General features: G+C 47.1%; 1 long non-coding RNA gene across 1 annotated transcript in view; it reads left to right on the top strand.

The window, feature by feature from the left end:
• Positions 1-12,610, top strand: part of LOC146425265 (uncharacterized) — a 43,059-nt gene that overhangs the window by 19,039 nt on the left and 11,410 nt on the right. The window contains exon 2 of the long non-coding RNA XR_014846848.1: positions 11,044-11,275. This is a non-coding gene — a long non-coding RNA (uncharacterized LOC146425265). The remainder of the gene's footprint in view (positions 1-11,043; positions 11,276-12,610) is intronic.

The raw sequence follows: 12,610 nt of genomic DNA, 5'->3' as shown, positions 1-12,610 counted from the left end.
TTTTTTCTTAAAGCGACAGCGCGACGCTCCCGGCGGCACTGGGAGCTCATCCCGCTCCAGGTCCGTGTGCTCCCACCGCGCTGGCGTGCCGAGGAAATCCCTCAGTAGGGTTTCACATTTCAGCACCTGTTTCGCCCTGCTCGGAATTTACCAAAAAAAAAAAAGCGGCAGAGGAGAAGGAGCGGGGGGGCGGGGGGGGGGGAAGTGCAGCTTGGCTTGTTTTTGTTTTTTTTTTTCCATGGTTGTTCCGACTCGGGGCTGAGAAATTTAGGGAATACAACATTCCGCAGGCAGCTTGAGGAATAAAAAGGCATTCAGCAGCCTCGGGGGGACCACTCCTCCCCCCTCAACAGCTTGATTTCGGTGCTAAAACACCACAAATGATCCATTTTGCTGCGCAGAAATAACACTGAAAGCACAGAAAGAGGGGACGAGGTCTGGTCACCCCCTCTCCTGACTGGGGGCGCTCTGGGCCATGGGATCTGCCATTCCAGGCTGGAATCTGGGGCTTTGTTGTGTCCTTCAGCATGGCATTCCAGGGTAAATCATTCCCAATTTGGGGTGGGGGGGGTTCTGTATCAGTCATTAGGAGTGACAGGAGGGAAATGAAAACCAATTAAAACCAATTAAAAGGGTCCAGCTTTTAACTGGCTTTGAATAGCTCAGAATGTCAGAATCCAAGTGTTGTGGTGATATAAATGTGAGATTCCCGTGGAATTACCTGGGGTTTGTATTTACACACAATTTGGGCTGGGAGTGGTTGAGCAATGAAAAAATGTGAAGCTGGAAACCTTTCTCAAAATGTGGAAGTCAATAAAACAACATCAGCCACAACATTTTTAACGGCAAACTCAGGCCCCAAAATAAAGCCAAAATCCTCCTTTTGGGAATAAAAGGGAACGGCTTCTTCCTCCCAATGTCTTTTGTACCAGAGAGGAGCTGCCCACACATTTCCTAATTCTCCAACTAATAGCTGGGAGATGAACTTCCTCAAACATATGAGCTCCATCAGAGCTGAGGGAGGGAGGGAAAAGGGAGGGAAAAAAGGGGGAGAAGGGAGCGGGGGGGGAAGTACAAACTGATCTTTGTAAGAAAGAGTAGCTGGGATTGCAAGCCTTGCATATGTTACAGCACATCATTAATAACAGTGATCAAAAGCACGGGAACATCTCGGCAGCTGCAGCGAATTATTGGAGAAATTGGGATTTTCAAATGAGCTCACACTTGAGGAAAAAAAGCGGGGGAGATGAAAAAAAAATTAAAAGGGGGGAAAAAAGCCCAAAGGTCAGGTCACTGCTGAGCTCTGGGATAATCCTGAAAGAGATGGAAAGGGCTGGAGGAAAGACAAATTCTGTGCAGTATTGAGGAAAAACGTGGGGGAAAAATCCCCAAATCTGCTTAGAGGAACATGGGATGGAGCAGAGTGGGAAGAATGTGGAGCACAAGCAGAGGCTGGGCACAGTTTGGAGCAGCCTGGGCTGGTTGAAGGTTTTGTCTGGAATGGGATGAGCTGGAAGGTTCCTTCCCACCCAAACCATTCCACCATTCCATGCCAGAGGTACAACCCCGACCTCACTCCCTGTCCTTCATCTCCCATGAGGCAACCGAGTGCTTCCTGCTCATCTCTCCGGGGCTAAATCGCTTTTCCTCCGATAAGAACTATGGGTTTTGATATCCCCTAGTGAACGAGGAGTGGGAGGGATGTGGGGAACATCCACCACAATGGCTGTTTTATAACGGCATTGCGCAAAGGCCAAAGCTCAGCCAACCTAGGAAAAATTCCATCCGGGACGAGATAAAGCTTCTGCATCCTGGGAGTGGCTGAGTCCAGCAGCTCCACAAGGTCACCGCTGCCCCGTGTCCACCACCTGCATCAGGGTGGGACAGCCCTTTCTGTGGAGAAATTATTCCTAATATCCAACCTCGAGCCAAAAAAGGTTGCTCAGCCTGCAGGACCCAGTCCTGAATTAATTGGCCGCTTTGCCCACGGGTGGAACCGGCTGCGGAGCGAGCGGCGCTCAGCGGGAGCCCAAGGTGACGCGAGGAAACTCTTTAAAGATCGAGGTTTGATCTCGAAATAAAAGCCTCCCCGAGCCCCCCCTCCCTCCCTCCCTTTTCTTCCCGAGCCATGTTTTTCTCATTCCGAGCAGCTCCGTTTCCACATCTGCCTCCTGCGTGCGACGCCGCGGCAGTAAAAGTACAGGTGTTCGGGCTTTAAAGGCACCGTTGCCAAAAGCAGCTCCAGCTGGGCCTCCCGCTCTCCCCGCCGCGGCGTTGCGAGGGTTAAACGGCGGAGAAGGGCCGCTCGTGACTTCCGTGCTCTCCCATCTGCTGGAGAAGCCTGAAACCCATTTGGAAATGAATTTTTTACTCGCGGCATCCCGCACTGCTCTGCCTCCTCCTCTCCCGCCCGGTTCGGGCAGGAGGATGGCAGCATTAAGTATGGATGGCCATCCTGCCCTCGATTCCGTAATTATCATCGCGTTCAGTCGGTAAATAATGTTGACACGCCGTTCCCCAACAGCTGGAGAGCGTCCTGCTGACACCCGAGCTCGGCTCCTCGGAAAAAGCTCGAGGAGTTCCGAGTTATCCCTGACACCGAGGGGGAAATCGTCCCCATCAAATCTCCTCCGATAACCCACGGCCGCGATCTGGGAGCAGGGCGAGGCGCCCGTTAATCATACAAGTGCCGAGCACTGATTTGCAGATTAATCTAATTAGAGCTCATTTGTTTCAGGTGAAAGAAGCTCTATTCCCAGCTCTGTTCCATTCCCGGCCGCTGCCCTGCCCGGCACATGTAGGAGTCAGGATCAATTATGGGATTGACTTTGCCAATTAGGAATTCAAACCCTGCTTTTAAGGGATTTCTACCTCATCCACGATGTTGGGATTACTCCTGACATCCAGGACGTGAGGTTGAGATCGCCGGGTATTTAGGAAATCACTCAACCCTTTTGGAGAAAGGGGAATAGGAATTTTAGTGAATCAGTTTTTAAGAATTTTGGTGAATTAATTTCCAGGACAGCAGGAAATGGCTCCGTGCTCCCCAAAGTGGGCATTTGCACTTCCAAAGCTCAGGGATTCCATCTTTCCCCAAAATTATCATTCTGGGATTGGGGACATCCCTGGGAATATCACAGATTGCAGCACAGGTCTCAATAAACTCCATCATTGAGACTTTTGCTATTCATTCCTGGGGGAAGAAAAGGGGAAAAAAGAGATGATGTGAATAATTCTATTTCTTCTGAGTGAATCATTTCTATTTCCAGCCAGAAATTGCCCTTTTGCTCCAACAGCTGGAGCAACCACTGGATTAAAGGACAAACCTGGCCGTTTAACTGACAAGGCAAAAAAATGTTAATCCTGCTTGTGGCATCTGGAGAGAAAAAACCTGCTGGGAAAAAAAAAACCTTTCTTTTCCTCGGTGCAGGGGTAAATCCGAGGGAATGGGAATATTGCGAGGCCCATAATCTTATTTACATTCGGAGCATGACTCCAGCTCCCAGTACATTGCAGACATCTGTCAGACAAACAGACACGACTCCGCAAAGATATTTCAAATGCTCTTCCCTTTAAAAGCTAGGAAGATGTTTGGGGATTTTGGCAGGATAGCTGGGATCTGACATGTCTTTTTTTCTGGCTTTTTTTCCCCCATTTGTTCTTTTTTTTTTTTTCCCTCAAGCAGATGATTTCTTTGGCTTCCTACGAGCAAGCTTAAGGAATTGGGTTTTGCTGGGGTATTTGTTATGAAAATTGAAGTGCTAATTCCCCGGCCTGAGCTAATTTGTCAGGAATTTTCACTTGGAAAGCTCTCCTCTGCCCGTGCCATGTGCTTTCAGGTGTATTTTCAGGAATTTTTCTCCCTTAAAAAGGAATATAACCTCACTCAGGTCACTCACATGGCACAACACAAACCAACTGGAGATTTTCCTGTTGAATCTGAGGGGCAAATGCAGCATTTCAGGGATAAAACTGAAATGAAATCCCAAAAGGAGCTGCTCCAGCACAGGACAGAACCATCCTGAGGGTCACAAGGAGAATCCACCTTTCCCAAAGCTTTGAGAATTCCAAATCCCAGCATTTTCCCCAAGATCCCCAGCCTGCTTTCAGCTGCTCAACACGATCTCACCGCAGAATTCGGAGTGTCTCCTCTCCGCTTTTTTGGATGCGAGACTTAGCAACAGGGAAAGGTGCTAAAGAGAGACAAAACTTGTGTGGGTGGCTGGAGATTAGCCATTTGGAATTCTCTCCTTTGCTTTGTGCCACAAGCTGTTTGCCTGTTCCCACTCCAAATCCGTCCGTGGCATTCTGAGGGATCCGATTTTCCATGTCCCACCTCTGCTGCTGCCACGTGGCTTTTATTGTCCCAAAAATTCAGACTAAACCTCCCCTGGCACAACCTGAGGCCTTTTCTCTGTTCCTCAGGAGATGAGGATGATGAGGATCCTGCAAGGGAGAAGTGAGGAGTGAATTCTGTCCTTCTGTCCTTCTCTTCATCTCTCCTCTCCTTCTCTCCTTCTCTCCTTCTCTCCTTCTCTCCTTCTCTCCTCTCCTTCTGTCCTTGACCACCCAACTCCAGGTCACCATTGTGGCCCAAACCCCCCAAATCCCTGCTTTCCCCCAGTTTCCCTCATCACCATCAAACCTGGATCTCCTCATCTTAAATATTCCTTGCGTTCCCAAAGCCAAACATGAGGAGAAACACAACCAAACGGGGAGTGGATGGAAATCATTGATTCACAATATTGAAATTCCAGCTTGCCTCCAATTAGCTGGCCTCCCAATATTTGAACAGAAGACCATTTTAATGCAATTACAAACACATTTTCGGCGTCGGAATTCTGTGCGTAATTAGCTCCCTATTAAAGTATTTATGGAGCCCTTTTTCCATCCGAAACAGCGAAAGCCACAGCATTTTATTCCTTACTGTTACAATAATTAACTATGCAAGGAGAACAGCATATTAATAGAGGATAATTTGTTTACATTGAAAAGAAAATTGTGCTAGATTAGCATAGCAAAAGACTATTTCCATATCCAGGCAGGAATGTTCAGGCCTAATAGCAATTTCCAGCGTAGTTAAGGAATATTATTAATAAAGTAATACAGTGTAATTCCCTTTGCCCCCACCATATTTCACAATGTCCTTAATTACGGCTAATTCCAGCGGGACTCATTTGGGGGCTTATTAAGCTGGAGACACGGGAATCTTAAATACAACCTTTGGTAATGAGGAAGCTGCAAAGTTCCTGGGAATCGAGGAAAAGCCGAGGGATGGTGGGAAAGGATGGATGGGAAGAATCCTGGGAAGGCAAGGATTGAGTGGAGCAGGGTGGGATTGATAAACTTCTTTTAATATCACAGGGGAAAATACGTCCACCATCCCAGAAATGCAATCCCAATCACATTTTCAAATCCTTTCCCTGCTCCCTGTGGATGCAGCATTCCAAGTCAGGGGGTTTTTTTGGATATTTTTCCCAGAGATGCTTTGAGCTCTGCCACTCCCTCCCCGTGCCAGGGAAAATCTGTCATGTGGCAGCAACTCTCCATCCCAACAGCTTTTATTATTCCCAAAAAACCAGACAGGCAGGATTATCAATCCCCAATTATGGTGCAGGTTGGGATGAATTCTCCCAAATCCCAGCCCCGTTCCCGACCCAGCAACAATAAAGCCTCTGTCTCCTTGCAGGATATTTGTCATCTTTTGATCCAGTGCCAGGAAAACATGGAATTCTGGGAGAGCAAACCTCCCAAACCCATCGCTGCTCTCCACAGCAAGCGTTTATCCGAGTGGATTCCAGAAAAATGGAATTCCAGGTAGTAAAGTTAAGGAAGGAAATAACCCAGGAAAGTCAGATTACAACCCAGAATATCCAGGATTCTTGGAAAGCTTTCTCTCCGGGGCCAGGCGGAGCAAAACACAATCAGCTATAAATCCTCAGGAAGACATAAATTAAAATCAGGGAGTTCAAATATGATCTGAAATCATTTAATCCACGTGATTGATGTCCCATTATTTATGGACTCTCCTGTTTATTGCTCCGTGGACTTTTTTAATTACTGGATTCCCAAAATTCAATTAGCGACCCCAGCAGATATTCCAGGTGACAGAATTGTAAATAAAAGAGACCCAATTAATAATGTGCTTAGTCTAGCAAAGCTAAATCAAACCTGGAAAGTTGCTGCAGGGAGGAAAACTCCTCGGGAAAGTCCAGGTGACTCCCCAGTCCTGGGTTTATAAAATCAAAACAGCAACTCCAAATTCGATAAAAAGTGGAATTCTGAAGGTGCTGCCTGCCTGGAAAGAGGAATTAAAGCTTATTTACACTGGAAAAAGAGGAATTAGTGCAGTTCAGTCCTTGTGCCAGGCAAGGAGAGAGGGACAAGGGGAAATAGAGACAAGAGGGATTTATTATTAAATTAAAATCACTTCATTACTGCAAATGTTAAATATGCACTTTCCTGGCATTTTGAGGATATTTTTTCCCTCAAGTTGCAATGAATTGTCCACTCAGAATTCCCCCTCCTTCAGCAGCAGGTAAATGTCAACCCTAAATTAAACTTAACTGGGAAAAAAAAAAAAGATTTAATTAGAATCAATAAAGCACCTTTTATTGGAGTTTTCCAAACATGCAGAACCCAAAACCTCACAAAGTTTTCACAGCTTGGGGTCAAAGGGGAGCACCTGGAGTAGAAGCACCACAATTTCAGAGAAAATATTCTCAATTTTCCCAGCTTGAGATGGAAAATGCATTTCATATCCCCCCCCCCCGACTCCTGAAAATAGAGACAAAAGCAGGGAATTAGTTGTAATTTGATTAGGAATCTCCCAGCAGGCTGCCAGCAGAGTACACAGAGATCAGGAGGAATTAACGCCGCGATCAATTAGATCGGAATTGTTCGGCCGGCGATACCACGGGCTGGGATTTCCAAGGAGTTTTTCCCCTTTAATCCTCTTGTTTTCCAGACACAAAAGCTCTGCAATTATAGAAATCCCGCTGTGGATTATGGGGAAATCCAGGAGGGGAATCTCCTCCAGCACAGCCCAGGGGAGGCAGCAGATCCCAAATTCCTCTCCTCATTTATTATCTGACCCTATATCTGTGGGATTCCCCAGTATTTGAGTCAAACCCAATTCATTTTCTGTGCTTGAGTTGGAATTCTTTACATTTTCAGGTAGAAATCCATCAATTCATAACATTTCCCGGGGGTTGGAGTGTAGCTTGGTGATCCCATTGATGGCCAGGCTGGATGGGATCATCCCAAATCCTAACACCAACCCTATCCTATCCTATCCTATCCGAATTCCTCAGGAGCTGATTTATAATTGGGGAAAGAGGATTTATAACTGGGAAAAGAGGATCAGTAGGAAACCCCAGAAGGTGTGAGGAGCAAAGGTAAAAAACACACAGCAAGGTGGGAATTGTCTGCCTGTGTAATACATGAGAAATCCCTAAATAATGCATGGGAATTTATTATTCCATGAGCAATTCCGAGCTGGGCCAAAAGCAGGAGGCTGAAAACCAGGAGGAATTTCCCTCCTAAACACTACACATGTCAGGCTAGGAGCTTAGGGATGAATATTTTAAGGACAAAAACTTCTTTTTCACATTTTTCCCATTTTTCCTGGACTAACCCAAACTCCTGATTTGCACTTTGGGAGGCACTGTTGCTCCCAGCTGGAAAAAAAGTCCCAACATGTCTAAAATTCCTCAGGAAATGGGATTTCCCTACCTCTTCCTATTTTTGGATCTGGTTTTCCAAAATTTCCTCCCTGCTGTTTTCTATTTCCTGAGCCGATATCCCAAAATGATCAATCCCAGGATGGAATTTCCCACTCCATTCCCAATCTCTGGAATTGTAGCAGCCAACAATCCAAATCCTCCTCATCCCAAAAAACTGGAATTTTGACAGAACATGAGGAAACATGAGGAAATTCTGGTGGGACATCAGCAGGAATTTCTCCATTTTTTCCCCTTCCTTTTGTGTCCCTCATTTTGAGCCATTCCAAGCAGGAAATTGCAATTTGCATCTTGTGTGGCACAAGCATGTTGTGAATATCATAAAAACACATATGGTCATAAAGGCTGGGAGAGAAGGCGATAAAAGTGACATTTAGGGAACAGCTTTGGGAAAGGGAAAACAGCTTTTTGTGCAGCTCCTCCCCGCGAAGAATTCTGGGCAGCTTTTGCAGCAAACTTCTTAATTTGGTGACAAACTTCTTAATTTTTTTTGGGCGAGCTTCTTTTTTTTCCAAACTCCCTTAATATTTTTTTTGCAAGCTTCCTAAATTTTATTCTGCAAACTTCTTGATTACTTGCACAAACTTCCTGATTTTTGACACATTTGTTTCATCTAAACCTCTTTGTTTTCTTCCCTATTATCTTCCTTTCCGCACCCCCTAATAATTTTTGTACAAACTTCCTAATTAATGCATTAACTGACTCATTTCAAACTTGAGACATTTTTGAGTTTTGAGCTTGGTATCTCCTGGAAAAAAACTCCAGAGCCCACCAGCCTTTCCCAAAAGTCACCTTTTCCACGTGTTTTTCCCACTGTGGGACTGACTTAGTGGCAGTTTTAAGGGATATCAGGTGGAACAATATTTTGGGATGCTTAAAAATGGGGTTTCATCCCTTGGACATCATTGTGGAGGTTCGGTTGGATGGGAATATCCTTGGATTCAGCTTTTTCCTGGCTGTGGAGCTGGAGGAGGCTCAGAATTCTGGATACCAGAAGGCTGTGGACATCGTGAAATATTCACTTTAAACAAGTAAAAACAAATAAGATTTTCAGGGCTCCTGGATGGTAAAGCAGGAAACAAATAAAGCTCCCATCCAACTATCCTCTCCAAAGCCATTCCCGAGTTTTTCCCTCCCTGGCTAAGGTCAGGGATCATCCCAGAGCTGCCAGCAGGATGATTCTGTAGCATCCAACTCCATCCTCATCCCCTTGGATCTCCTTTTCCCAACCCTCTCAGGCAAAATTCCTCGCCGTGTTCTCCCAGCAGGGAATTCATTCCAATTTTCCAGGGCTGTAAACTGCAACCCTTTTTTATCCGGAGCTTTTAGCAGGCTGTGTGTGACAGCAGATCCATAAATCCTCCCCAAAATGTTCCTTGCCACACGACTGATTCATGCTCCAAAGGCGGATTGGCAGCTCTTGCCAAGTCGCCAGCGCTCCCTTCTGCTTGAAATCGTCGGGAGAAGTGTCTCCCAAGGGAAGGAAGAGGAGGAGGAGGAGGAGGAGGAAGCCTCACAAGCAGATTTTCCAGATCTGATTTTCCAGAGGATTTCACTTCCACCCTTCGTGTGACTTGATGTCTGGTTTCATTCAGCTCCATGCAGGGCGTTTCCTTTCTCTGTTCCCACAGGGAAAGGATGCAGGGAGACAGAGCTCTTCCCGGTTTTTAAAGGGGATCTGGAGAGGGATTTTGGTTCCCTTCAGTCCAACTGGAGTTAGGAGTTGCCTGCCCAGGTGAATCAATCCTTGCCTCATTCCCATGCCTTTCCTGCAGGCTGTAAAGGATGCGATTTCCCCCCCCACACTCCCCTGGCCTCCCGCCGAGCAGCTGGCGCTGCGGAGAGCCTTGGAAACGAGGGGGGAGTCGGCAGGCTTGGGGAATTCACAGCCTGACAAAGTTGTGACTTGCAGAAGCGCAAGGTAAAAAGGAGGGGAGAAAACTCCCTCGCCGCGCCAGCCGCCTTTTCCCGGCGCTTGCCATGCCGGTGGAATTCTTCCCCCTAGTTTCCAGTCGTGGAATAGTTGCCATTCAAGCGAGAGATGCCTCGGGGAAGGCGAGGAAAGGAACAACTCGGGGAAAACAAAAGGATCGGCAAAGTGGGACTGAGGTGGAGCTCAGAACCGCGGGCAGGGTTGACTCCCCACCCTCTGCAGCCAAATATTCCAACGATCTCCTGCAGCCGCTCGTGTTTCCACACTCTTTTCACATGGAGATGAGGAGCTGCTCCTCCCTGCCTTAGCGCAGGTGTCACATTTGTTGCCGAGCAGCCGGAATTTTGGGAAGAGTGGAAATGGAAGGCTGTGATTCCCGGCGCCTCCCTTCCCGCTTAATTCCATCAGCCCTTGGAGCTTTCACATCTCCCGGCTCGATTATTTCCCCTTTCTCCCTAAAATTCCGGCAGGCTCCAAGCTCCTTCCTTCCATCTTAATAAACCGTCCAGAGGAGGGCAATGCTACCGGCAGTGGAATATTAAACCCCTGTTTTAGCCGGGGAATTGGGAATTGTTTGGAAAGTGGCGTGGGTTAAGTGGGAAGGAGGAAGAGCAACAGAGAGAATAAATCCATGCTGCACTGCGGGCTGGGGCAGTGGGGAGGGAAATCTCCTCTCTTCTCTTGGCTGAGAATCACGAATTTCCCCATGAAAGATTTCCCTGTGAAAAAGGCGGTCAGGCCTTGGGAGGTGTTGGATCCCTGGAGGTGTCCAAGAAATGTCTGGGCTGGGGACAGGGTGGATTCCATGATCCTGGAGTTCTTTTCCAACTGAAATTACTCTGGAATTCTGGGATCCTCATGTCCATCCTCAGCCCAAAAACAAGCACAGCGTTCAGGCAGCTCATGTGATGCTCGGCGATGTTTTCATTGAGGGACTGCAATTCCTGTTGCCTTTTGTTTGTTTTGCTCTTTCCCACAGCAAGATTGTTTTTCCCTGGTGTGGCAGGACCTTCTCCCGGCCATCTGCACCATTCCCTTTTCCCTCTTATCTGCCAAAACCCTCTGGAATTTTTTTAAAGATCTGCAGGCCAGATTCGCTTTCCCTTCCTGGGGAAAACCCAGTGGAAGCAGCATTCCCAGGATGCTCCCAGGGCTCGGGAAAGGACGGAAGCACAGCCTCCATCCCAGCCCCATCCCAACAATGCTCTTTCATTCAGAGGCTCACAATAGAGCCATTGAGAACACGGAGTTCTTTGGAAAACTCCCGAGCCGGGAGGAATCTGCGCACGTTGGGGTTGAGTCACGCCTTGGCAGCAGCCGCCCCGGCACAGATTGCCTTTTTTTTAAAAGTGTATTTTTCTTTTCCAGATCCGGGGGACAAGGGACTTTTATCAGCTTGAACTTCATCTCCACCCTGGAATAGCTGCAATCAGCCCAGAGGAAACTTCCAGAAGGTCCTGATCTGGAGATTTGGAGCTTCCGGTGGCTGCACTTTCATCCCAGCTGGAAATTTGTCCCCAAGGCTGAAATGATTTGGCTGCAGTGGATGTCAGTGCCTTCCTGCCTGCAGGATTACAGGATCCAATCTCTCCACTGGCAGGTGTGTGAAAAATTCTGTTTTTTCTACTTTTTCCTGTGTTTTCCCTTCAAATAGCAGGTTTTCCTGATGGAATTTTGGTGCCTCAAAGCTGGGTAACCCTTGAGCCTTTCCTTGGCTCCACAATGTCCACACTCAGCAGGGAAAAATCTCCATCCAAAACACCCTCAGGCCTCAAGCTGTACCTGAGGAAACAAGAAAGTCAAAAGTCCTGCAATAAACCCAAGCTTTATACTCCAAAATAGTATTTTTAGAGCCTGATTTTATTAATCAGCTAGTAGTCTTTAATGGGATAATACTCCCCATTCCAAGATGGATGCAGCAATTTTCCTCTCTCCAACAAAACGATAAAATTTGTTTATAGGCCCAAAGAAATGTTAAGGGCCCAGGGCCACTGAAAGCCTCAGAACAAATCTTTTTTAAGTGACAGGGCAAGGGACACCAGGAGGAGTTGGTCATCTTTAGATAATCGGGCATGGACTTTGGAATCTGTCTGCTAAAGAGGGTAAAAATAGGATTTTATTCTCCAGGATTACTTCAGGCAGCAAAGGTTTGCTCCGGAAGCAAACCCTGAGTTTGAAATCAGAATCCCAGAATCATTCTGGCTGCAATCCCTTCCAATCCCAATGAATTGCTGGGATGGCTCTTTGATAAAAACCAGCCACCAAGACCTGGGAGATTTCATTCATTCTGGCATCATCCACACATTCCCTGACTCCATATGGAGCTCTCTCTGCTGGATTTGCTGGAGTTACTGGAGTGAAGGAGGAAGGAGGAGGAATTTTGTTCCTCATCCTCTTCAATTATGCCATGGATTGGATCACAGAGCAAAGGGAAATGAAGGAAGCTGCTCTTGCCTGGTGCCCAGAATTCCTGTGGAGAGGAATTGTTTCAGTCCCAGCAGGTGGAGCCACAGTGGTCACATTGACACAGAGTCACGGAATGGTTTGGGTTGGAAAGGAGCTTAAAGCTCATCCAGTTCCAGCCATACCTTCCATGATTCCAGGCTGCTCCTGACCTGGGACTCTTCAGGGATGGGGAATCTCCAGCCTCTCTCCTCATCCAAACTTCTGCTCCTGCATCAACCCTTCCCCAAAATCTCCCCGACAAACAGCGAGCAGAAATCCCCTTTTCGGTGCGCCAGGACTAATGGAACATGACATTTATTATTCCAGAGAAGGTGCCAAAGGAATGGAGGCGTCGATTCCTTGTGGGAACAGGCAGAGTGTGATCCCTGCTCACAGCCATCAATAACAGAGCTGCTCCCATTCCCGTCCCATTATCACTAATAATGACTTATGGAGAAAGCCACCACGTCCTGTGCAAAAAAGCAAGAGC

Source organism: Lichenostomus cassidix, chromosome Z (assembly GCF_008360975.1).
Source record: "Lichenostomus cassidix isolate B80296 chromosome Z, HeHo_3.0, whole genome shotgun sequence".
NCBI lineage: Eukaryota > Metazoa > Chordata > Aves > Passeriformes > Meliphagidae > Lichenostomus > Lichenostomus cassidix.
The sequence above is the reverse complement of the archived record's forward strand: the minus strand, read 5'-3'. Positions and strand labels throughout refer to the sequence as shown.